Source organism: Lupinus angustifolius, chromosome LG12 (genome assembly GCF_001865875.1).
Source record: "Lupinus angustifolius cultivar Tanjil chromosome LG12, LupAngTanjil_v1.0, whole genome shotgun sequence".
Lineage (NCBI taxonomy): Eukaryota > Viridiplantae > Streptophyta > Magnoliopsida > Fabales > Fabaceae > Lupinus > Lupinus angustifolius.
In genome coordinates, this window is record NC_032020.1 from 14325829 (window position 1) to 14328329 (window position 2501).

The window sequence follows — 2501 nt, forward strand, 5'->3', positions numbered from 1 at the left end:
ATCTCATGATGCGTTTTACAGTAATATAATGTGAATCTTTAGGCAAAGCTTGAAATCTAGCACATGTACAAACACTAAGCATAATGTAGGGGCGACTCATAGTTAAATACAATAATGAGTCGATAATCCCACGATACTTGGTTACCTCGATTGTTTTTCCCTTTTCATCTTTATCTAGATAGCATGCGGATGCCATAGGTGTTGAAGCCTCTTTATAGTTTTCCATGTCAAGCTTTTTCAGTAACTCCTTGCAATATTTCGATTGATGAATGAAGATGCCACTTTCCATTTGTTTGATTTGAAGTCCAAGAAAGAAGGTCATCTCATCCATCATCAACATCTCAAATTCACCCTACATCATCTTAGAAATTCTTTACAAAGAATGTCATTAGTAGATCCGAAGATTATATCATTAATATATAATTGAACTAGTAGCACATGATTATCTAATCTACGAATAAAGAGGGTAGTATCAACCATACCCCTCACGAACCCTTTTTCCAAGAGGAAGGAGCTCAACCTATCATACCAAGCTATGGGATCTTGTTTCGGGCCATAAAGGGCCTTTTTGAGCTTATATACATGGTTCGGATATTTAAAATTTTCAAAGCTGGGAGGTTGATCTACATACACCACCTTTTGAATGTAGCCATTCAAGAAGGTGCTCTTGACATCCATTTGAAAGAGCTTGAAGTTCATAATTGATGCAATTGATAAAAGCATCCTAATGGCCTCTAGTCTGGCTACAAGAGCGTAGGTCTCATCATAATCGATGTCCTCCTCCTGGTTGTAGCCTTTGGCCACTAAGCTAGCTTTATTTCTGATTATCAAGCCAGATTCATCCAATTTATTACGAAAGACTCATCTAGTACCAATCACTGGATATAGGCTTATGGACCAAGTCCCATACATTATTATGCTCGAACTGGTTTAGCTCTTCTTGCATAGCTATACCCCAATGCACATCCTCAATGGCCTCATCAACGGTCTTAGGCTCGATTTGAGATAAAAACGCAATGAAGTAACAAAAGTTTCGTAAAGAGCTACCGGTTATCACCCCCATAGTTATATCACCTATCACTTTGTCGAGTGGATGATCCTTCTTGGTCTTCCACGCGATTGGCAAGTCCTGATGCTCATCTTGTATAGTTTGCTCTGTTTCTGCATCTTTGACCTGGTCCATTTCCTTAGAGTATGCTTCTTCCAAAGCACCTGCAACATCATCAGAAAATACCTTCATCTTCTCTTTTGGAGAGGATTCGTCAAAATGGACATGCACAGACTCTTCTACTTGCATTGAATATTTATGAAAGACTCGATAAGCATTACTATGAAATGAATACCCAAAAAATATACCCTCATCAGCTTTTGAATCAAATTTACTTAAAGCTCTTTTCCATTATTTAATATAAAGCATTTACACCCAAAAGCATGAAAATGAGAAATATTAGGTTTTCGGCCTTTTAAAAGTTGATAAGGAGTTTTTGATAAACTAGGCCTCAAGAGTATATGATTAGTCACATAGCAAGTTGTATGCACTGCATCAGCCCAAAAATATTTAGGAACCTTGCTTTCATTTAGCATGGTTCTAGCAAGCTCCTCTAAGACTCGATTCTTCCTCTCAACAACTCCATTTTGTTGAGGGGTACGAGGGGATGAGAATTGATGCATAATACCATATTTATCACAAATTTATCAAATTGATGGTTTTCAAATTCGCCACCATGATCGGATCGAATATATACTATCTTATGATTAAACTGATTTTGGATTTGCTTGGCAAGGTTTTTGAAAGACTTGAAAGCATCGCTCTTGGACGATATAAATAATGTCTATGTGAATCTATAGAAATCGTCAATGACTACTAAATCATAAAAGCTACCACCAAAGCTCATAACCTGTGATGGTCCAAACAAGTCCATATGGAGAAGCTCCAAGGGTCTTGTTGCGGATATCACATCCTTTTTTAGCAAAAGAGTTTTTAACTTGTTTACATTTTTGACAAGTATCACAAGTTTCTTGAGTTTTAAAATCAAGTTTTGTAGCCCATCAAGCATATTATTTTTAGACAATTTCTCTATATGCTTTACATGAATATGAGCGATGTGCCTATGCCAAAGCCAAATGCCATCCTCTCTAGATATAAAACATTTTGAAAATAGAGTAGTGACATCCTCCTGATTAACCATATAGATATTATTTATACAATATCCGACAAACTTAACTTTATTAGATATATTGTCACGAATAATACAACACTCAGAATCAAAAGATACACGATTATCTTTATTGCATAGTTGGCTAATACTCAAGAGATTATGCTCCAAGCCTTCAACATATAACACATTTTCGATCACTGCCTGATTCGAGTTGTCAATCGTCTGGTGCCAAGTATCTTTCCTTTTTTGTTGTCTCCATACGTGACAAACCCTTTTTCTTGCAAGGATAGATCTAGGAATTTTGATCTATCACCCGTCATATGTCTCGAGCATCCACTATCA